Raw genomic sequence first — 25049 nt, 5'->3', positions numbered from 1 at the left:
CATATAAAAAGTAAACAAAAACCCACCATCAATTGACCCATGCTAAATCCAACTGGTACACTTGTATAGTAGAGGTTGGGAAGATAAAAACGATGCTGAAATGTGGATAGCAGGGCAAACATAACGAGACCTACGTATGAGTGACCAAACCACATATCAGAAAATGACTGCAAATCTTTCTCAATAAATTCTCCCACTACACAGGTTATTTTCATGTGTTTATCTTAAGTGGTCCAGTAAGTATGTTCAAAATATTCCCACAAGACATTTGGTGTTACCTTTTTGAGTCGCTCGACTGTCGTGTGTCCAGCAAGCGTTACATCAGGATACAATCAGAGGAGAAGCTTGATCATATTGCTTGTCCATCCATCCCTCCATTTTCTGAGCCGCTTCGCCTCACTAGGGTCGCGGGCGTGCTGGAGCCTATCCCAGCTATCATCGGGCAGGAGGCGCGGTACACCCTGAACTGGTTGCCAGCCAATCGCAGGGCACATACAAACAAATAACCATTCACACTCACATTCACACCTACGGGAAATTTAAGAGTCTCCAATTCATGCATGTTTTTGGGATGTGGGTTGAAACCGGAGTGCCCGGAGAAAACCCACGCAGGCACGGGGAGAACACAAATTCCACACAGGCGGGGCCGGGGATTGAACCCCAGTCCTCAGAACTGTGAGGCTGACGCTCTAACCAGTCGGCCACCATGCCGCCCATATTACTTGTGTTTCCTTAAAAAGTACGGGATATGGTTCAAGTAATAAACAGTTATCTCTCTCACATTGTTGTATTCAACTGTGAAACTCTTGCTAGTGGTTTTACATTTGAACAAGTCCGAGAACTGCACTTTGAACTCGGATACAGTTACTGTGAGTGGGTGAACACGGAACAGGCACCCACACACACACATACGCACGCGCGCACACAAACACACACACACACACGGCAATGCAAAGTGAACTGAAAAACCGAAACACCGCAGTCCATCATGATGTATTGTCCAGTGCCGAGTACCGTCCCACCCAAATGAGTCCCAATCAAAAGCAGATATCCTAGAAAGGTGGGTAATGCTATATTGCCAAGCATTTCTGCCTATGTCATCTAATGTGGGCAGAGTATGGTTTTAAAGTTTGACCATCATTTCGAGGATGGGGTGAGTGATGTCCATTCAAATTGAATCTGCATCTACTTGATAGGTGAGGATACGGATGAAAATAGTAGTGTTTTCCACTATTTCAGCTATAGTGGACATGTGGGGACCAAAAACAATGACCTCAGAGTGAAATAAAAACGTTTTTTATATACGGTCTCTGAACATGGCGGTTGAATATGTATGCAAGGAAGTGAATAAGATGTTTTGCAATCATTTGAGGAGAGAAAACAGATGAGGCTTTAAACGCACCGAGAACACATGCATGGCGTGTTGCAGCCTCTGCTACTCAGCGACCCGACGGCTTATGGGTGTCAGCGTATTATGGAAATGAGAATTTTTTATTTTTTTTAACTTTCAATTTAAGAACTCACCCGACTATCGCGCTGCTCAGAGTTGCTCGTCGTGGGGCTTTACTTGAAAGCAGCTTGCATCTGGGGAAGAGAGAGGAGATCACAGTTTAGCGTACACAGCACAAATAACTTCAACAAAAACAATTTTAATAGCATCACCAATCATGTACTTTACAGCAACGTCATGAGCCACTCCTGTAGCTTTTTTCCATCTTTATTATGTGATGGAAAGTCAGGAACAGTCATTAAGTCACATCCCTACTTCTTTTATAGATGTTTGCCAGCTTTATGTTGACGTAGAGCCAACATAATCTTTTATCTTCGACCTTCTTTAACATGAATATATTTCCCTCGAGCTTACAAAAGAAGTTGTATACTAAAGGCTTGATGCAGAAAAGTGCACTTGAATCATGGACTGAATGGTTGTGGGGGTGTTGCGGCACTGAGTTGAGGTGCCCGTTTTTCCCCATCTCTGCAGCAACATCACACGCATGCTACATGTAGCAAGCTATCACAGGTCATTAAGTGCAATTGGCGCCACCCTGCTTCTGACGATAATCATGGAGGGGAAAAGGACCCTAGCTATAGCAGCTCTCACAGGTAGTTAACCTAACAATTGTCAACTGTCCCTTAAAGGTGAGTTTGCAGTCTAAAAAATAACTTTTTGTCATACAGTATATGTTAAAACTGTATGACCTTCCAGTAGAATATTATTAAAATGCTCTTTTGAAAATTCATCCTTCTCTGACTTTGATCGTAAAGGAGGGAAAATGCTTGAATATGATCCTATTGTCGGTATGCGTGTATCCCTCTAATAAGCGGTAGAAAATGGATAGATGGATACTCTGGTTTCCTCCCACATCCCAAAAACATGCACGGTAGGTTGATTGAAGACTCTAAATTGCCCGTAGGTGTGAATGTGAGTGCGAATGGTTGTTTTTTTTTTATATGTGCTCTGCGATTGGCTGCCGACCAGTTTAGGGTGTACCCCGTTTCTCGCCCGAAGATAGCTGGGATAGGGTCCAGCACGCCCGCGACCCTAGTGAGGATAAGCGGTATGGCAAATGAATGAATGAATGAAAATAAAAAGTATATTTTTTCTTGGAAAATACATTAACTTTTTCTTGTAATATTTTAATTAACAAATGTTCTATGCTCAAATTAGATCAGAATGTCATTGTAGTATGTGTGTACCCCTTAATGCTCAAAATACTCTCATTTTTTAAACATTATTACATATGATTAAATAAATTATTTAATAATAGAAAATAAATAAATGTCAAATGCATATTGTATATATATCACATTTTCATGCTCAAATTCGGCTCCATTGTTGGTATGCGTGTATCCTTCTAATACCACCAACTGTGTGTCTTCAGCATCCTATTGTAAATACAAAAAAGTCGTTTTCATAATCTAGAGATAGAATCAATTCCGTCTAAATTAGTGAATGAAATGTAATTAGACTAATTAACCTGTTCAGAATTGTATGCTTGTAATTATGTGATGTTGATTAAGCAAGTCTTGAAGTAATCGAGTCAAAATTAAGCGCATGACTTGGCTGCATGGCAGCACGGTGGACGACTGGTTAGAGCGTCAGCCTCACAGTTCTGAGGACCCGGGTTCAATCCCCGGCCCCGCCTGTGTGGAGTTTGCATGTTCTCCCCGTGCCTGCGTGGGTTTTCTCCGGGCACTCCGGTTTCCTCCCACATCCCAAAAACATGCATGAATTGGAGACTCTAAATTGCCCGTAGGTGTGAATGTGAGTGCGCATGATTGGTTGTTTGTATGTGCCCTGCGATTGGCTGGCAACCAGTTCGGGGTGTACCCCGCTTCCTGCCCGATGATAGCTGGGATAGGCTCCAGCACGCCCATGACCCTAGTGAGGAGAAGCGGTTCAGAAAATGGATGGATGGACTTGGCTGCAACCGGTGTTGATCAGGTCTGAAATAGAAATTAAGCGTGGTGAAGCAGCATGTGGTTCTTGACCAAGTTTGTTTTTATTCCCTCTGTTCCAAATACAGTCAGTGTCAACAATCTGAAATTTCTACTGTCGTCGTGTTTAATTAAAAGTGACAGCAGCTGCCGCCTCTAGTTATCAGAAATCAAAAGGACACTGCACTTGGTATGACTCCTCTACACTATTGGGCTTCCTTTTGAACTATTTAACGCAACAACAAAACAAATATTTTTAAAATGTCTAAACTTAAATGGCAAGATCGCAAATACCGGTACCTTCGTCTCAAATGTTTGTTTTTTTTGCAGTGCGGGAAAATGTAATAAGCATAGAATTTGATATGGAATTTACTATGAAATATGAAAGCAACAACTAATCGGTTCATTAAACATTAAAACTCCCTGTAGTGAATCAAGGAAATTTCATCACAACACATACAGTATGTCATTCTATAACTATCAAGACAAAAGTATTGGGCCACCTTGCCTTGAGAGGAATCGAAACTGGAGGAAATTAAGGTGCCTGCCCCTTTTCCCCAAAAATATTCTACGAGTGTAACGGTAAATGTATTTTCTATTTTTCAGTACGGTAAGGGGGTGCACTGGAAACAAACAGTGCAGCTCAGCCTCTGGCCAGCGGAAGTCAAGTCTGACAACATGCTTTTGGTAGTAGATCAAACTTGTTAACCCGTTGTAAACGGCATCACGTGAGCATGAATATCAGTCCAGCATGGAAAAAAACATGCAATTTCTAAAGACAATTTAGTCTTCAATTAACCTAACTTGTATGTTTTTGGAATGTAGGAGGAAGCTGGAGTACCTACGATATACAGTAGAACATGTGAATGGGAAGCCTGACCCGAGATTCAAAACCAGAACTTCTCAACTGTGTGGCAGACGTGATAACCACTCTTACACTGTGCTTTCATGAATAAATATTTTATTTAATTGTATTGTATGAATTATTTTGTTTATTTGAGAATCATACTCATACATACAAATTGACTGCTGAATTTACAGTTTTTGTTCCCGCACTGTACCCAACGTGAACCCAACTGTGACATTAATTCCGGTAGGCCTACGCATCAAACTGCCATTTTCGGCACACCGTTAATCCGCTGATGCCTAAGATAAGATTTACACTAAAGAGCTCTTATTGTGTATATTTAGGCCACTTTGCTTATTCATAAATACATAGAGAGGAAAAAAATAATTTGAGGTCAATTCTTTGCGTGGAAATGAGAGAAAAAAGCACTACACATTTTCTCTGGGGGAACTAACTCAACTCTGCAGCCTACTTTGCATCACTTTTTGGCACGAAGAAAAATCAGCAAAGCTGGAAGTTGCTCAGTTCAGTGATTAGTGCTCATCGACTGGCTCGAGAGCACGCATATTTATCTATGCCGCCTTTATCCGAATGCGATATTTCAGAGTTATTGTACAGCTGGGTCACAATGGTATTAAAATCTTATTTAAGCTGTTTCTCCGCTCTCTATACAGACACGTATTCCATTTATAGTAATACTTTAAGTATTTTCTTCATTGTGTCCCCTAAAAGATGCACAGTGGTGTTGATGCCAATGACACAGAGAACATTATTTTCCTCTTTCAGGAATAAGAATAGTGGTGATATTTTATTTTTTTTCTATTGAGTTCAATTGCAAAAACACCTCCCTGCAATTCAAAGTGTTTGTCCAATCAAGAAACCCAAACTGGGAGTGTGAACAAGCTATTCCAGAGGCCCAGCATTGAATGTGGCTCTTCTAAGATGAGTATTTCTCATGTGCTGATCACAAATACGGAACATGTCACTCTCTCTCTAAGGGTTTTTGATGCAGTTTAACACATTTATTCAGCATGTCATCACCCAAGCAACCAATCGCCACTTTCTTCTCTTCCCTCCGTCTAGGTGTGAGTTGAGAGTGACAATTTCACGCATGGCGCTTTCTCGCCGTCGTGTCTGTCCTGTGTTCTCTGAGCCATGGCTACGTTAAAGGAATTGATTAATATACATCCACATCCACACAGGGAGGCTGCGAATATCACCGGAGCTACTCGGCTGTAATCTTACAGTGTGTGACTGCATGCTAACTGCTCCTTCGTCTGCTCGTCAAACGCCCACGTGCGCACATCAAACACGGGTCGTGCACATGCAACACACGCGACTCCGCAAAGGCAGCGGATCCCTCCCTCAGAGGAAAGTCGACTGTTCCATTTCATCATTATGCCTGTCTGCCTCGTTTAATAAATGTCGTTTTCGAGACCCTTTGATCTGCGTGTAGAGTCCTGGACAACAGCCATGACAGAATTTGCAGGAACACATCTCCATTAAGTGGTAGGTACATTATTCTAGAATGACAGTATTTTAAAGTAGTTATGGGTGGCATGGTAGACGATTGGTTAGCAGATCTGCTTCACAGTTCTGAGGACTGGGGTTAGAATCCGGCCTCGCCTGTGTCGAGTTTGCATGTTCTCCCCGAGCCTGCGTGGGTTTTCTCCGGTTTCCTCCCACATCCCAAAACATGTGTGGTAGGTTGATTAAGACTCTAAATTGCCCGTAGGTGTGAATGAGAGTGCGACTGGTTCTTTGTTTGTATGTGCCCTGCGATTGGCTGGCGACCAGTTCAGTGTGTACCCCGCCTCTCACCCAAATATAGCTGGGATAGGCTCAGCACGGAGAAATGGATGGATGGATAAAGCAGCTATTCCTTTAAAATTCATTAAAGTAACAATATTAAAACATTTCCATTTGTCTTTTATAGGGCTTGTGCTCATTAGGGTCGCGGGGGAGCAATGGTGTGAATGTGAGTGTGAATGGCTGTTTGTCCATGTGTATCCTGGGATTGGCTGGCGTCCAGTTCAGGGTGTACCCCGCCTCTCGTCCAGAGTCAGCTGGGATAGACGCCAGCATGTCCCCAACCCAAGTGTGGATAAGCGGTATGGAAAATGGATGGATGGATAAACAAGATTAGTCAATCTAAATGAATAAACCCCCAAACATCAATTTATCTAAAATATAAACTATAAAAAACATTCATTCATTCATTCATTTTCTGTACCGCTTATCCTCACAAGGGTCACGGGCATGCTGGAGCCTATCCCAGCTGACTCTGGGCGAGAGGCGGGGTACACCCTGAAATGGTCGCCAGCCAATCGCAGGGTACACATAGACAAACAGCCATTCACACTCACATTCACACCTACGGGCAATTTAGAGTCTTCAATTAACCTACCATGCATGTTTTTGGGATGTGGGAGGAAATTGGATTACCCAGAGAAAACCCACGAAGACAAGGGCAGAACATGCAAACTCCACACAAGCGAGGCCGGATTTGAACCCGGGTCGTCAGAACTGTGAGGCAGATGTGCTAACCTATAATAGAAAATATAAATATATGAATACTTTTGAAAAAAAATAAAACTACATAAATGCAGTATAATTAAATATAACTAGAAATATGCCCTGCGATTGGCTGGCAACCAGTTCAAGGTGTACCCCGCCTCCTGCCCAATGATAGCTGGGATAGGCTCCAGCACGCCCGCGACCCAAGTGAGGAGAAGCGGCTCAGAAAATGGATGGATGGATAACTAGAAATAACAATGTGTAATAAAAGTTTAATAAAAATAATGCTACAGCTCTTCTGCTGGATTGTACAAGAGTACCAGTGTACTTTTCCATTAAAAGCTATAAATTATGTCATGCATTATCATATGCATGAAGCAGAACCTGTAATAGTGGATTAGTTAGGTTTCAGGGCAAGTTTAGGTGAGCTGTAAACACAGTACATAGTCCCCCACATTGCCTGCCCACCCAACAAAAGACAGATGACATGATTGATGACTCATTAGACCCCCCTCCCGAACTGCAGCTGTCCGGGCGGCTGCTTGCTTTGTGTATATTACCGCACTTCTCAGCCGCAGCCATCTTCAAGGTCGAACAGCACATTTGAGCTTTTTCCATGATGTCTCTCGGTGCGACAACACAACGTGCCGTTCTGCACATGGACTGCCTGTATTTATCTTGTAACGCGAGGAATGGCATCCCTAAAAACATTAACACCTCTGAGTGGACAACGCCTTCTAGAATTGCCAATGAAAACCTTCTGCAGCTAGTTAGTTCAGCAGTAAAGTACACCAAAAGACTAATTACTGGACTTCACGGTTGCTGGAAAAGCAAACTCTTGGGGATTATGGCCTTTTGACAAACTAGTGTACGCCTATCATTAGAAAAATGTACACTATTCGAAAGTAACAGTTAGAGTCATGATTAATTTCTGTCCCTCAAGGTCTACACTCTCAAGGTTAGTTGTTGGACTCCATAGTAATTGATGGAAGGGACGAAAGATTTGCAGTCTAGGAAACTGTCAAAGGTATAAAATTAGTATCTAGTGACAATCCCTTTATGTACTGTAAAGTATAGTCTACACTAAAGTATGCAAAGCAGTATGTTTGGTGGTATGGATATAGGGTGCCACATCTGTGACAAAACAAATTCTATACAGTACCTCAAGGTATAATTGACACCAGGGTTCTAAACCTTTTTTCCTAAAGACTCCAGTTTGAGGTGACTGTTTGTACTTTATCTCGGAACAAAAGTGCACATATGTGTTCATAACGTGTAACAACAAAGTGGTAAGAGTACAAGAGCAATACCTTTAAGAGGTATCACCCTAGTGACAAGCCAATCTACCCTTAAAAGTGGAATGGTGTATTTTGTTACAAAAGTGTGCAGTGTCATAAATAGTTGCAGCGATAGAGCCTATTTCAATCTAAAACACAACTCGGTTGCTGTGGCCATAGTACCAATAATTTTCTCTCCTGCAGGGTGCAAGCTAGAAAAAGGGTTCACAATCATTTTCAGCTAAAAAGCCAAGTCAAGTCAAGTTACAGGCTACTCTTGCCAACACAAACTTGAGAAACACGTGTAGCTAAAATAGCAGGTAATGAAAGGATACAGGCGTTACTAAAAGTGTCAAGGGTACAAAATCAGTACCTTTGAGGGTACCACACAAGTGACCAGCCACCCTTAATGCGATGGTGTTGTTTTGTCAGAAATCAGAGCAGGATCCTATTCCTGTCTTTTAAAGTGGAATCTACACTGAGGTACACAATAGGAATAATTTGTGGACTCCTAAAGTTTGCACAAAGGGAGTGGTGGTGGTAGGGCTGTAGGGCAGCACCGCAATGACTGACCATTCAATTTCTGTCACTCAAGGTACACTTTACACATTGCTCCCTTTTTTTTTTTTTTAGATCAAAAAAGCTACAGGCTTGACACCATGAAATCACTTCTCACATATTTCTCTCACAATAGGCGACAAAATGAAAACTGATGGAATTCCTAAGTTTGGAAAAAAGCTCGGGTACAATAGTGTATCCCAAATGGCAACTTACAGTCCAAGGTAACTGTTAGAACTGTTAGAATACTGAATACTGAAAACAGTCAAAAGTAACGGTACCACTAGACCGTTAAAAGAGCAACAATATTTTGTTTCAAGAGTGTGTATGGTCAGAAAAAGGTGAAGACTCGACTTTTTGGAATCCAAGATTAACTCTGTGTACCTTTTCCAAGGTACAGGTATAGGTATGTTCCTAAAGCCTAGATCAGACTACAGGATTTTAGCCCCGGTATTGGATATTGGAACGACAAAACTTCTTGTACTGTGACATAATCCACGACCAACGCCCTACGATAGCCCTATGACACCAAAATGAAAAATCTAGAATGTTTGATTTTTTTTACCGTTAAGTGTGACATATCAACGACAACTCTCCTACAGCACACCTTGCCGTCGACCAGTAGGACTGCGTATTGTGACCGGCGCATTGCCTCCCGTGCTTGCTATTGTCAACATACTTTTACGCCATTGTCGATATTTATTCACGCGAACAAACCAATCTTTATTGAAACTTTAGAGCATGATTTGACAGAACGCCGGCATGTTTACGTACAACCGTTAGTGCCACCACTAGCTTGCTAGGCTACATAACGTTTTGTTGCCTGCTTGCGAGCCATATCATATTAAAAATGTGTGAACATACCTCAATGAACATCCTCTCCTGAGCAACGGTGACGACCACCACACGTTTTTTCTCACTTTATTCTTTTTGTCCCCACATAATATATTGGCGCGATCCATTGTTGTTGTTGGCACCACGGTAATGAATGTATCCAGTCGCATTGCCCGGTGACACGTTTTCTGGTTCCACCTCTACGACAGTGTTTGATTTGATAAGATAAAGCCCGGTGATCCTAAAGGACTGGATACGGTGGTATCGTAATACGTCGTGTCTTGTCTTGTAGTCTGATGTAGGCATAAGTTGCAAAACTCAAAAGTACAAACAACAGTGTTGACAAGAAAATTGTCAAAAGAGCTGACTTTTTCAACAAGGAAAAAAGTCGAAGAGCTCTCTGACTGCTCACACCAACAACGGGGGAAAGAAAAAACAGCTCATACTGTAAATGGAAAAATTAAGGAGTTTTGAAACCAGGACTTTTTAAAAGCTTGAAACCGGCAACTGGCCCATACATACCTGAATCAAATGCCCTTTCCTTTGTGTGCCTACTTGAGAGCGTTTTACCGCAACCCAACTGAGCTGGGACTCATTTTGGGTCGTAGCTCTAAGTTTGGGAAAGGTGCAATAAGGCACTATATTTCTAAGTGTATATTAAAGGCAATATAAACACAAGGCAACAAGAAAAATTGCGGCCACTACCCCCAATGCTATTATAAAGCCCTCAGTAAAAAACAAATAAAGCAACACATATTTGATCGTGGGCCACTGGGATGCAATGCGACTGGTGGCAAGAGGCTATGAAGTTTCAGCGAGTGTCGTACTTTCCTGCTTGTTTAATCGTCCTCTTTGGGGGCGACGACTGTGGACAGAATATAAAACAAGGAGCTGTTGTCGCCATGACAAGGAAGTCTTGGCCAAATGCCTACTCCCGTCATGCCTGCTGCCTAGCGCAGCTGACGACTCGGATGCTGCATACATGTTGAGCCCCTTTTGTAAGCTTGCAAAAAATGAAGACCACAGTTCTGAAGCAAACTCTGCTAAGGGTGATTTAACAGACAGCATATGCTTCTCTTAGTCCACCCACGCATTTGGCATGCTGGCCATCACAGGTACCTCCAGGGCGGCTGAAGCGAACCCCGTAGATGAGAGCATTCCAGACAAAGACAGTAACCTGAGGTGAAGTAGAAGTCAGCAACGTGGGCTGCACTGTGCAGAGATAATGGCTCGAGCGGAGGAGTAAAAAAGAAAGAGGAGTAATATGTGCCTTTTTTTGTATTTTTTAATGACTTTGTAATATCGCCTTTACTGTGACTAGGATGTCGGGACTCCTTCGTTAGAGGGGGGAAACCACGAGTCGGTGCAGACAGTGGCCGTGGTGAGCAATAATACAAGTTGCCCGAGAGAATAACATCAAATAATCTACGCTCTAATAAACACTGTGGTGGTGCAGCCATTTTGAAATAAGGCTTTGCCAAAACTCCATCCAACAAATACAAGCGAGTGAACCAAGAGGAAGTAAATAAATGACCAAATTCGGGCACCGAAGGTAATGGAGGTGAGCTAGGCTATGCGCAATGACATGTGACACTTGTGGGAGACCACTTTCTCTGTCCATGATGAGTCACACTGTTATTGTTTCTATGATATCGTGCCTCCCCACAATATGAGCTAAAGCCTCTGAGAATGTCCACACTGCTAGCTATTTATACACTGACCAGATTTACCAGCACGTCATTAGTCACCACAACGAATGGCACTCAGAGCACAAACCTCCCCAAATGCCACTCGTGGCTAGTGTAATACCTTGGCGATGAAAAATTACAAACATTTCTGGAGTCAATTGGAAGTTGTAATCGTTGCTATGGCACTCCAGTCCTGACGGTGGTACTAGCTCATAAATCTGACAAAATGTGAGATTCTCTCCCACAAAGCTTAGCGTTTACCATAATATTGGATGTAACGTAACAAAGAAGGAAAACGAGGCATTGATAAAAAGACAATGGGCACATTAGTAATAAGGGTCTATCGTCATTAAAGACAAGCACAATTGTACATTTGTTGTAAGATGGCAATGTCGATTCTGTCCCATTCCAACCCTGGAGGTGGCGATAACTGCACAATAGAATGCGGTCACGCCAAATAGCAGGAGTTTTTTTTTGTTTTAACTTAGCGGCTAACATAATACCGCATGTAAAAGCGACATAAAATTTAAAAAAATGGCATACAGGAAATTAATCAAGACATGGGTAAATTTGTTCTTCTGTTTATGAAAGTAACAAAAAAAGACAAGCACAATTGTACGGGTCGCCAGTTCGATCGACTACTTTACACTCCAGTCCTATAGGCGATGATAGTTGTGCACTACAAAGTGGCTGACACCTGCTAAACAATTGAGTACTTTTTGGGAATCTGAGTTAGTCACACAGAGATGCAAGAGCTCTCACCAGAGGGAAGACCTTCCCCAAGGCTTAAAAATGTTTTGTGAAGCAATACCAGATGATGATTTTTATCAGATGTGATGCCTCGTGTATTTATATATTGGTATCCAATGTAAAAGTCACCGAAAAAAAATTATTTTGAATGATTTGATGACTTTTCTGAAGTCACCTTAAAATTTGTCGTGTAAAATATCTGCAACTCGGAACGTCAATTCAAGAACGCGATCCAAAACATCAAGGTTAGCGTCGTACACAAGCACGACAAAATGGTTGAGGAAGGTGGCAGCTATTCAACTGATACAGAAGGGACAGTTGTTTTCGAGGATTTTGAAGAAGAGCATCAATATTTTCTGCTAAGTGATCCATACATGTACGAGCCAGATGCGGTGGATGCCAGCGTCGAGGTTGTTCCCGACCAACCGGACATGGAATGGCGTCTCGACACAAGGAGACTGAATGACTGGAAAGACTGCCTCTTTTGAGTTTTTGAAAATTAATTAAATTCTTGAGATTCGTCCTACTTTGCCTACCTGTTTTGCTGCTTAGGGGTCCAACGTGTCGCAAACCCTGGCAAAAAGGGGATCATCGATTTTATTTTCTATACTTTTCGCTACTCTGCGAGACTTCCACCTACATGGACGAGAGGATTCTAGTGACAAGCGAGCCATAAATAGTCCCCAAAATGGCACGTCAATCATTTGGAAACAAATGTAGTCTGCAAAACGGGGTCATGTTTACCACCTTTTCTTTTAACAGCATTCAATAAACGTTTGGGAACTGAGGACACTAATTGTTGAAGCTTTGTAGGTGGAATTCTTTCCCATTCTTGCTTGATGTACAGCTTCAGCTGTTCAACAGTCCGGGGTCTCCGTTGTCGTATTTTACACTTCGTAATGCGCCACACATTTTCAATAGGAGGCAGGTCTGGACTGCAGGCAGGCCAGTCTAGTACCTGCACTCTTTTACTACGAAGCCAAGCTGTTGTAACACGTGCAGAATGTGGTTTGAAATTGTCTTACTGAAATAAGCAGGGGCGTCCATGAAAAAGACGTTGCTTGGATGGTAGCATATGTTTCTCCAAAACCTGTATGTACCTTTCAGCATTAATGGTGCCTTCACAGATGTGTAAGTTACCCATGCCATTGGTACTAACACAGCCCCATACCATCACAGATGCTGGCTTTTGAACTCTGCGTCCATAACAGTCCGGAGGGTTCTTTTGCTCTTTGGCCCGGAGGACACGATGTCCACAATTTCCAAAAACAATTTGAAATGTGGACATGTCGGACCACAGAACACTTTTCTACTTTGCATCAGTCCATCTTAGATGAGCTCGGGCCCAGAGAAGCCGGTGGCGTTTCTGGGTGTTGTTGTTAAGTGGCTTTTGCTTTGCATAGTAGAGTTTTAAGTTGCACTTATGGATGTCGCGCCGAACTGTATTTACTGACATTGGTTTTCTGAAGTGTTCCTGAGCCCATGTGGTGATATCCTTTACACATTGATGTCGGTTTTTGATGCAGTGCCGCCTGAGGGATTGAAGGCCACGGGCATTCAATGCTGGTTTTTGGCCTTGCCGCTTAGATGCAGTGATTTCCCCAGATTCTCTGAAACTTTTGATGAAATTATGGACCATAGATGATGAAATCCCTAAATTCACAAAGAGATGAACCTCGCCCCATCTTTGCTAGTGAATAACTGAGGAATTCAGGGAAGCTCCTCTTATACCCAATACTGGCACCCTCCTGTTCCCAATTAGCCTGTTCACCTGTGGGATGTTCCAAACAGGTGTTTGATGAGAATTACTCAACTTTCTCAGTCTTTTTTGCCACCTGTCCCAGCTTTTTGGGAACATGTTGCAGCCATAAAATTCTAAGTTAATGATTATTTGCTAAAAACAATAAGGTTTATCAGTTTGAACATTAAATATATTGTCTTTGTAGTGTATTCAATTAAATATAGGTTGAATATGATTTGCAAATCATTGTATTCTGTTTTTATTTATGTTTAACACAACGTCCCAACTTCATTGGAATTGGGGTTGTATAATGCTAGACTGTGGTAGGTTTTTCTTCCTCCTTTCTGCTTGGATGGATGGATGGATGGATGGATGGATAAATGGTTAGCTTAGATAGATTATACATTTGATAAAGCTGTTGATAGTGTTCCACATTCGTCCTGCAAGTCACAATTATAGGTGTTTCAAAATGGTGGACAGCCGCTAAACAGTGCAGACCTCTGCCAGGGCCAAACACCAGTGTCTTGTAGGATGTGGTAGTGTTCGTACCTGAAAAAGCTCCAACATTTAATAGTCTACTCGTTGGCCCGTGTCCCATCACTCCACAAAGTTCAGTGAGGAAAAGCCTTGATGTAGGTAATCATTGGGCAAGAGCCTTGAGCTGGCTTTAATGCAGCATCCCTAATCATTCTCAAAGCAGTTGCAGACATATATTTTATGACGAATTCACTCCTACACAAGGGACCAGCTCCATTAAAGTCTCCCCTAATAGTGCACCGGGAGAGCAAACAGATGTCCATAATCCAAACAATACAGCACAGCAGAGAGAAAAAAAAAATTTCACCTTTCAATGTAGGGTTGTGCCCTGCGATTGGCTGGCGACCAGTTTAGTGTGTACCCCTCCTCTCACTCGAAGATAGCTGGGCTCCAGCACGCCCGTGACCCTAGTGAGGATGTGGTATGGAAAATGAATGAATGAATGAATGAAGTGTTGTTGAATTGTAGGTCACAGAACTATTTACTTAAGTGAGCCTACTGTTATTTAACATCTTAAGCCGTTTTTAATGTGTGAGAGAAAAATTGCCATGTTTTTGCTCCTCTTGTGTGTACTTGAGATAATAAACACACTAAAAATGATGTATCCACCGACAATCACAAGTCTCCTGACAAAACCTGAAGTCTGTCGTAGTACCAAGACTAACCTGTGAGAGGCAGCAGTGTGCCACAGGGCATCCAGACTGGTGCAAGTAGAAAGAAGAAGAATGATTAGCACTAGATAAAGAAATAGAAGAAGAAAGGTTAACGGTTAGCTTGTCTGGTAACTACATTACAGTTACAAACTATTTATACTGTGGTGACTGGTGAATGACTTGTGAGACAAGTTATAGAAACGCTCAACAAAACTCCCTCTTAACACACCCCACACCACAGGATAATTGCGCAGGGTCATCTCTTAGATACATTCAATTGAACCTTTGCTGACTTTGATCGATAAGGGAGGCGTATCATTGTTGATTTCTAGCGCATCATATGGCCGTCTCTCACAGTCACCTCGTGAGAGACGGCTCTGGATATTGCACCCATGACCCGTATGCTGGCATAATTGAAAAAAAATCTGAGTCGCTTCACTTCTCACTGGCACCATGATGACAATGATTGAAGGCCTTCGTTAACGCTGTCCGCTATGATTTAACGTTAATGTGACATTTCACATGGAAACATGCGGGGCTTCTCCTCAAATTAATGGCGACCCATTCCAACACGTTATGATGACAATAATTTGATTCAACTTCAGCACCTTTGTTAATTTTTGATGTTAATATTGATGCTTTAGAACCAGGGTGTGTCCAAATGTTTTCCATGTGATGATTTAAAATTGTGTGTGTGTGTTGGGGGGGGTTTGGGCACTTTGATAATAACCAAATTTGCAACGTTTCTAAACTAAACCCAGTATTTCATCTATCACATACGGTGGCTGGGAAGTGCAAAACAATATAACAAAAGGTGAGACACTTACATTTTAGAAAACAAATTAACAAAAGTTGAAACAAATTTACATTTCAGAAAACAAATGAACAAAAACCGAAATACTTTTATATTTCAGAAAACAAATTAACAAAACATGAAACAAATTACAAATGACACAATCACAGATTGACGTGTTATTAGGATTCCCAGATGCATTATTAGGATTCCCACACACTTTCCTGGCAGGACACGCCCTGCTCCAGTATTACTGGCTCCAGGACACGCGTACTACGATTGGCCGCTGTAGAACACGCCCTGCTGCTTCCAGACGGTAAAAGAAGTATGACTTATTACATGTGGCGGCATTAATATAAAGGCCTTTAACATTAAAGCCCGCCGTACACTGCGCACCGTGGTCGAACCCGACTGGACCGAACCTTCACATAAAAATCAGCATTGCTGATACACCCTCGGACATTGAGTGTTTGCATATATGGACGCCCTGAACAGCTAGCCTATGTAGGCGTTTGATGCTGTATATACAATATATTGTACTTTACCACATTTATTAAACCACAAGAAGATATATTAATAGTTAAGGAAGAAGCAGGTTGCTAAAGAGAGAGGATGTTGGCGAGAATTGAAGCGACTATTGGAAAGGAAGTTCCATTCATTTGAACGTACATTCTTTGTCACAAACTTCGCTTTTTCGTCCCCAGGCATGTAATATATTAGGAATATAGTTTAGTATTAATGTAAAACAACATTTGATGCTTTATACAGTATACTATTTATATGGCTTGAGCCGATGTGACACGGCTCGCAAACGCGAAGATATATTTTGACCGACTGTGCATTAAGTGCTAGAGGACTCTGCGTCTTTTGCACAATTGTCAAAAAAAAAAAAAAAAAAAAAAAAAAAAAAATGTACTGGCATTACCAGACAACTAGCAACCCTTTATTGCTCAGTGACTTTTTCTTTTTTCTTTTTGTCAATGTCTTTATGTCACAAAAGTGTTCTCTGTCAATTGACTGTTGTGGTACTAGAGCGGCTCCAACTACCGGAGACAAATTCCTTGTGTGCTTTTAGGACATACTTGGCAAATAAAGATGATTCTGATTCTGATTTTGATCGAATGTAAACTGCGACGTTAAGACGCCGTGAAACGGAGATAAAAATTTGGAATCACAGCAGAAACAGTGGCCGACCGATCGGCCCCTCATAGAAACAGTCGCCAAACCACGCACACTTCGTCATATTTCAGTCAGGTTCGGTGGCGTCGCTCGGTGTGCGCCAGCCTTAACCCTAACCCACCATAATCCGAACATTAACCAATTCTAAACTGCTTTAACCCCAACCCTTGTCCTAAACCTAACCATAACAAACTTCTGTTTTTTTATTTTGTACAAATGTGATACATATTTGGGATGGTCATCTTGTTACATCTGCGTAGCCTACCCTCCCCGCGATGCAGGAGCCAATCGTGTTGAAGCGGGGCGTGTCTTGCCAAGAAAGGGTGTAAGATTCCTAATAATGCATCGATCTGTGACATGGTACATTCCCTTTCCGGTTTGTGTCACTTGTAATTTGCTTCGGCTTTTGATCATTTGTTTCATGTCTTGTTAATTTATTTTCTGAAATGCAAAAGTGTTTCAGAATTTTTTATATTGTTTTGCACTTCCCAGCCACTGTAATCGCATAATGTGTATCATGATTATTGGTAAGATCCTGATGATATTGTATTGTGAGTTAGTCTGGGAAAATAGAATTAGTCTGATGGAGAACTTGGCCCGCTGTTCATTTCCGATACAGAAGATGAGGACTTTGATGGATTTGGGGATGAGGATTGATCAAAAAATAACGTGAGTACATTGTTAAATACTTCAATAAAGTACAACCGAAATCAGTTTTGCTCTCGCTGCCTTTTTAAAAACATACGCTAGCATGCATACACCTTTTCATACGGTGCGCCTTATGGTCGCGAAAATACGGTATTTTAACTAAATTTTAAAACTTACTTCTTTGCTTTGGAACATCTATTGAGTATGATTTTGTGCAGATCCAATAGAGAAGGCCAGCCTTTCAAATTCATTCATTAAATAGAAGGTCTGACTTGAATTCAGAGTGGGTTGTATTGAATTCTTTTGCTCAATTCATGCTCAGAATGAGAAAAGGATAAAGGAAGTTTAGGTGAACATCTCTTCTCTGTTCCATCAATTTAAAGATTTAAATCATTGAAGCGGGCAACGAAACCTATATTAAAAAGACTTTTCAAGATGTAGTATAGTAACGCAAGATGAGATGTGATGAAACTTTAATGACCTCCATGAACAAAATGGACTGCCGCAGCCATGCCATTGCCACGACATAATCAGAAAAGGCCCTCACCCGGAGGCCCCTTTTCCCGAATGCTGCCAATACAACTAACATTTTGCAAGCCAAACAATTGCAGTTGTTGTGTTCTCCACCAACAACGGCACTGAACACTACTTGCGGTCTCGTCTTAGTCATGGTAACAGAGCAGCGCTTTGAAAAAGGCCAGAAAAAAAGCTGATCTCTGGTTCAGGTCCCATCTGAGCCCTCCCAGTCTTTTTTAGCCCTCGAGATGTGCTGTTTTTTTACTTCTGCAGCCCCAGGCCCCATACACGCCGCGATGTTTGGTTGCAAATCATAGAATCCGTCCTCGTATGCGCCCCCTCATGATATTTTGTGATGCCAGATGGCATTTGATAAACGGGTTCCGAACATGTTTGTCATCGTTGTGACAGTGGAGGCTTACAAACGCTAACAACGGCTAATAATATCAACCTGTCCGTCACCATCCATTCACGTCAACATGATATTTTTTGAAGGAATGCTTTACTTGGATGCGAGCAGATCTCGCTGTGCCAGTCAGCCGCGTGTTCAATGTACAATTCGACTCCTTCCCACATAATCCTGTGAAGAAAAAGACTTAACAACCTTAACAAAGCCCTGTCAATTCCGGGAATCATAAATTAGCCACCATGGACGCACAATGCATCCCCAAGCCTCGTCACAATTCTTTCCTGATGTCACTGAACGTACTCTATGAACATGGATCAGGATCGCAGTGGCTTGGATGAGAAGATGCCCCAGATAAGAGATGTTGTGTGGGTTTGTGTTTGAAGGTCCCAAATTTTGGCTATTTAAACCTCCATACAGTGACTCTCTAACATGGACTTAGTATAAAAGAGTCAATTTCATTTGAAAAAAACACCTTAGTTTTGTCATACGAGTGTCCAGAAAAGGCTATGACAGCTACTTCTGTTTGACCCAGTTTTGTGTCAGCTTTGTCCATATTTGGCCAAGACCGCCCCCTTTCCTCTGATTGGTTGCCTCCGTGTAGAAGACCCACTTGTTTATAGCGCTGTCTCGAGAGCAGGGAGGTAGGATGAGACCTCCCCTAGGGACGTAGATAAGCTAGAGAAATTCTACTGGCCTGATTTTAGGCCTCTCGGGAGAAAAAAGGTCTGGGACTCAGGAATCCGTGGACAATTGTAATACATATTTCACATGTTTACTGGGGCACCATAGAGCCAATATAACATCCCAAATACTACAAAAATGTCAATGTCAATACAATGTCCTGTCTCAGCAACTCCAGACACCAGTTGACAAACATGCATGTGATATGCTTTTCATTCACCAATAAGTTCCATAAACACGGCTTTATAGGCTTTAATTGCTTGTGCTGGGACCACTAATAATAACACAGGTTATATTAAGGTATCTGCGATTGGCTGGCGACAAATTCAGGTTGTACCCCGCCTCTCGCCCGAAGATAGCTGGGATAGGCTCCAGGAGGCCTGTGACCCTAGTGAGGATAAGCGGTACAGAAAATGGATGGATGGATATTAAGGTATCAAATCACAGGTTCTTACTGGTGTTTAGACACTATAAAAAGCATCCTACAGCATTACTCATCAGTAGCAGTGCCTTGCTAATTTCCCACATCCTGTCCTGTCCTTCCCTTTTCTGTCTTCTCTCATCTTGTTCTCTTGGTTAGTTATTGCATGTCCTCACCGGGTGTCCCCCCCAAACCACAAATAAGAACACAATTTGACTGTTGTTAGTTGTGGTCAAATATCTAGATGGTCTAACTATTTTTATGATGTGGTTCGCACCCCGATTCCCCTTCTCCGTTCTGTCCCTCTGTCTGTCCCCTAAAACCCTTTTCTATCCGGCTGCATTTTCAATAAACATCAGACGAATAAATAAAAAAATAAAAATAAGTATTGCTAACTCCCCTGTTGCACCGCAAAACTGTTCCAGCACAAAAGGCATACAGATCTACCATCCTGCTTGGCCATGCAGCTGAACAGGACAATTAAAAAAATAATAATGTATATAATATATATATTATCATCTTCTGTACCGCTTTATCATCACAAAGGTCTCGGGCGTGCTGAAGTCTATCCCAGCCATCTTCGGGCGAGAGGCGGAATGCACCCTGAACTGGTTGCCAGCCAATCGCAGGGCACATACAAACAGACAACCATTCGCACTCACATTCATACCTACGGGCAATTTAGAGTCTTCAATTAATGCATGTTTTTGGGATGTGGGAGGAAACCGGAGTGCCCGGGGAAATCCCACGCAGGCACGGGGAGAACACGCAAACTCCACACAGGCGGGGCTGGGGATTGAACCCAGGTCCTCAGAACTGTGAGACAGACGCTCTTTTATATATATATATATATATATATATATACCAGCACCAGCCAGGACATCTGTCTGGCATAGTGTTAGCATTAGTATTCAGAGTTGTGTGTAGTTCTTGTGCTAAAATACAAGGTTTGATATTCATTTCATCAGGCTCGTCTAGCTTTGGCATACATCCATTGGCTTCTCTTGCTTTGGCTGCTATAACAAATAACAAATGTACTTTCACCGCAGTCATAGTTCAAATATGATGTGAATATGGGAATGTTGGAAGTGCACAGACCATTAATTGGGGGAAACCATTGGCAAAGGCAGCCAGTGGAGTAATATTGAGGTGGAAGAGTCAATCCAGGCCAGCTAAACATCCATCCATCCATTTTCTGAGCCGCTTCTCCTCACTAGGGTCGCGGGCGTGCTGGAGCCTATCCCAGCTGTCATCGGGCAGGAGGCGGGGTACACCCTGAACTGGTTGCCAGCCAATCGCAGGGCACATCGAAACAAACAACCATTCAACCAGTCATGCCTACGGGCAATTTAGAGTCTCCAATTAATGCATGTTTTTGGGATGTGGGAGGAAACCGGAGTGCCCGGAGAAAACCCACGCAGGCACGGGGAGAACATGCAAACTCCACACAGGCGGGGACGGGGATTGAACCCCGCACCTCAGAACTGTGAGGCTGACGCTCTAACCAGTCGGCCACCGTGCCGCCAGCTAAACATCATGTAGAATTATTTTTTTTAATTATTTTTTAAAGTTATGAGCGTTTAATCACTACTTTAACATTCTTTCATACATGGAAAGTTGGATGCACTTCTGAAATAGACGATATGGTCAAGTGTCAGTATGAGTAATAAATACAACAGACAAAAAAAGTTGCATGCTTTCGACTAGGCGATGCACCAAAAGGCGTCAAGGCAAAATGGAATTGGGACTGCAGTCAGAAAGATTATTTTGTTGTTGTTGCTGTTGCAGAGGAACAGCAAAGAAATGAACACACTTTGCCCTTAAGAACAATGAGTGCTTACAAATCGAAAAAAAATATTTTCGAACTATATATCAAAACTGTCTATATATATATATATATATATACACACACACACACACATATGCACACGCTAATCGATACTGTTCTGTTGGGTCCTAATGGGAACTCCTGCCTGTGTCTGCTTCTACTAATAGACGCGTCTTAACAATGCATTCATCTCCAACACTTTGTAGCATATTCCGGCGCAGTTAACGTATGCGTCTGCTTGTTAAATGCCAGCACAGGCACCATTAGCATATAGTTTAGCGTACATATAGCACTCTGCTCTTTGAAAAGCTCTCTTCCATGTTTTATTCATTTCAGGCCACAGTGCAATAAAACACCAACCAGGACCTGGTGAGGGATTATTATGACATTTAGCGACCCTGTGGGTTATTTTCATCAAATCATTTACAGTACTTGACTTGATCAATGTAATTAGGGTTGCTCTATCTAAAACGGCATGCTAATGTAAGGTAATATTTTAAGAGCGAGGGACGGTGAATAATTAGAGCGAAGATTAAATATCATATCTGCCAGTGAGACAAAAACGTCTTTCAGAGTTCAGCAAAGAAAAACTGGAGGCCTTTTTCAAATAAATGAGGTCAAGAGCACTTTGCAACAGTTCACCGCATCCCCACGAGTGATCCTAAACAGCATCACGCTTTCTCGCACATTCCGGGGTTGCGTATTCTGACTGTATGCGCCCCTCAACCCTTTTTGACCACAGACCACACCAGAGATGATGAATTGAAGAAATTAAATAAAATGGTGCTGTGCCGTTGATTGTTAATAGCTGTGGAAGTAAAGAGAGATGTGCCATAAGGCGGCTTATTAAGTGAGGAACATCAATGTCAACACTCTCTTTATTAGAAAAAAATGACCTCGTAATATGTTCCCTTAATAGCGCTGTAAATGTTATTGGTGCCGATGACAAAAATAGGTGGAAACAAATTGTATATCTATTTAATCTTTACTGAGTAAAACAATGCAGTATTACTTTTATTACCAACATAAAATCTCAATATTGTGATGTATCATATTATCTTCCACTGTGTAGTATCGATAAACCAACATTAAATTTCAATTTTGTTACGTATCATAGTTATTTCTAATGTACAGTTTTGATACACCAACATCAAATGTTGGCATTGCAATGTATTTTATTGTTAGTTCTCGTCAACCGTATCAATAAACTGATATCAAATATCAATATCACAATGTATTGTCTTGTTTACTCTTGATGTACAGTAGTGATACACTAGAAAAACGGAATGGGCGATGTTAAAATTGAGCACAATCTCCCACATCGATACACCACCAAGAAATGTAAATATTTGAGCAATATCACACGAGAGAAAGTGATGTTGTACTGTCTATCATCACGGTGCAACAGTTCTGCAAGCGCCAGTTACCAGTAACAAGTGACAACAATTATGTTGTATATTATATATACAACATATCATGATTTGTTTATTTTATTAGTTATTCAGCTCCACAAACACCAATAGCAGCAAACCGCGGCGTTACCCGCCATGCTACCGCGCCAAAATGCCTGCATAAACATAGACTGAAGAAATGAAACAAATATGGCTTGTTTTACTATTTCACTTTCACTGAGCGACTTGGACGATAACTCCACTACACGTCAAGTTCGTGTCACGCTTTTATGTCATTTAGTGGAAGTTCCAACGTTATTTTTGTGACCTTAAGTTTTTAACAACCCACAGTAACCAACAGCAAACCACATATCAGTACCACGAAGTATTGGCTCGTGACCTCCCATGGTACGATACACTAACACAAAATTTTGATAGCGACGTATTGTGTATTTATCTCCCCTTGGAAAGAAGTGTTACAGCATCCATTATTACAATAAATGACAGCAATTGTCTTTTTTGTTACTAGAGCCATCACATCCTGGCCAGGCAGGCATTAAGATGTTTGTCACTCAATTATACGAATTTATTTATTCGCTGGAGAGAGAGGGGCAGCCAAAAAAAAAAAGGGGGGGGGGAGGGAGGTGGGGGGGGGGGGGGGTGTCTATTTATGTGACCCAAATCTTGTTTCATCCTTCATGGGAATAACGAGGAGGACTCATCCTGCAGCGCTAGATTACAGATTGAGTTAATCCCATTAAAATGAGGAGATGGAAAGACTGGACGTGTACACAGTCAAAATGGGATCAACCAAGTGAACTACGCAGGGCTGAACTTGTTGTTTAATGGATTTAAACTCTCGATAAGATGATTGACCTGACCCCCTTCGTTTGGGGAGTAGCCACACTGAGAAGGTTTGTGTGCTCCATTTGCATGCCCGAAGGTTAGCATCCACACGCCGGCCACCAGACATGGCCTCCGACACCCTGCGGCTTCATCTGTGCGAGGCAGATGACGGTGTGGGGACTCGTACGACGCTCCGTGACTCACAGATGGAAGGATTTGTCACCATCGCTGCGTATGAGTAAACCGCGCGTGCGTGCACGCAGATGTACACACGAGCTCGGTGTGACCACGGCGTCAACTTGGAGCGGAAAGTGGGTGTATGGAGGACAATCGCTGTGACAAGGGTGTAATGCACGCTCGTGTGACGGCAGCAGAGCAGTGGGCTGCCCGAGACCGATAAACCAAGAATAAAAGGTTTCACGAACACAACACAAGGCATCGACCTGGGTTGAAAATAGGTCTTCTGATGCAAAAAGCTGGTTAATGTGCGCTGGAGGGTATCGCTGATAGTGTGGCTTACAAATCTGTGGTACCGTGACTTAATTAAGAGTTTAGACTTCATACTGTAAGAGTTTAATTCATTCCGTGACCAAACATGTAACTCAATTTCATTGTACAGTGGTGCCTTGAGATACGAGTTTAATTCCTTCCGCTTTAATGGACATGCCCTGATTTGATTCAAGCCTCTCAAAAAAAAAAAAAAAATTGTGTCATGTGTTTTTAAATAATGAGGAAAATAGTACTCTATATTATTTTATATTTTACATATATATACTAATAAAAAAATTAATAGAATGTAAAGAATGAAGGCGGCACGGTGGACGACTGGTTAGAGCGTCAGCCTCACAGTTCTGAGGACCCGGGTTCAATCCCCGGCCCCGCCTGTGTGGAGTTTGCATGTTCTCCCCGTGCCTGCGTGGGTTTTCTCCGGGCACTCCGGTTTCCTCCCACATCCCAAAAACATGCCTCAATTGGAGACTCTAAATTGCCCGTAGGCATGACTGCGAGTGCAAATGGTTGTTTGTTTCTATGTGCCCTGCGATTGGCTGGCAACCAGTTCAGGGTGTACCCCACCTCCTGCCCGATGACAGCTGGGATAGGCTCCAGCACGCCCGCGACCCTAGTGAGGAGAAGTGGCTCAGAAAATGGATGGATGGATGGTAAAGAATGAAACTTTTTGGCCATCATGATGAATTCATTTTGACTGTGCAGGTCCTTCTGGTCTGTGCACCGTGGTCACATGAGGGCAGTATAATAGAGACATACAAATATACATGGAGACAGCGGAGACAGTCAATTCCTCAGAAAGCTGCAGTCATACAAGTAGTTTTTCACAGAGGATAAAGAATACTGTAAATACCTGTATTATTCTGTCTGTCTACACGTTTCTCCACCAACTGTGTTTGTTACATTGAATAAAAAGCTGTGCATCGCCAACGATGGCTCTCCTTGCCCACGTGGGAGGGCATTCCAGTACTTGAATTGCTCCATTTCAAT

At 42.2% G+C, this 25049-nt stretch overlaps 1 protein-coding gene across 8 annotated transcripts in view; it reads right to left on the bottom strand.

The window, feature by feature from the left end:
• lrfn1 (leucine rich repeat and fibronectin type III domain containing 1) overlaps positions 1-25049 on the bottom strand; it is a 210368-nt gene that overhangs the window by 93638 nt on the left and 91681 nt on the right. For 7 of the 8 annotated variants that reach the window (XR_009789807.1, XR_009789806.1, XM_061782663.1 and 4 more), the window contains one exon: positions 1525-1584. The gene's annotated coding sequence lies outside the window, so the exon portion shown is untranslated. Of the gene's footprint in view, positions 1-1524; positions 1585-14494; positions 14595-14852; positions 14923-25049 lie in introns of all 8 variants that reach the window. The other variant, XM_061782664.1, reaches the window with a different exon arrangement.

The sequence above is a fragment of the Phyllopteryx taeniolatus genome, chromosome 8, assembly GCF_024500385.1.
Source record: "Phyllopteryx taeniolatus isolate TA_2022b chromosome 8, UOR_Ptae_1.2, whole genome shotgun sequence".
In the NCBI taxonomy this organism is placed as follows: domain Eukaryota; kingdom Metazoa; phylum Chordata; class Actinopteri; order Syngnathiformes; family Syngnathidae; genus Phyllopteryx; species Phyllopteryx taeniolatus.
The sequence above is the reverse complement of the archived record's forward strand: the minus strand, read 5'-3'. Positions and strand labels throughout refer to the sequence as shown.